The following is a 204-nucleotide window of genomic DNA, read 5'->3' as shown; positions in this document are numbered from 1 at the left end:
GTGGGGGGTGTGATGTGGGGGGATATATTATCAATATTAATATAATTATATATATATATAATATTTTTTATATGCATATAAAAATTTTTATATAACATATTTTTAAATTAATAAAAAAAAAAAATTTATATATAAAATTTTTAAATAAATTCTTCTCAAAAATTTACTTATATGATTAATTTTTAATATAATAAAAAAAAAATA

The sequence above is a fragment of the Penaeus monodon genome, chromosome 19, assembly GCF_015228065.2.
Source record: "Penaeus monodon isolate SGIC_2016 chromosome 19, NSTDA_Pmon_1, whole genome shotgun sequence".
NCBI lineage: Eukaryota > Metazoa > Arthropoda > Malacostraca > Decapoda > Penaeidae > Penaeus > Penaeus monodon.
The sequence above is the reverse complement of the archived record's forward strand: the minus strand, read 5'-3'. Positions refer to the sequence as shown.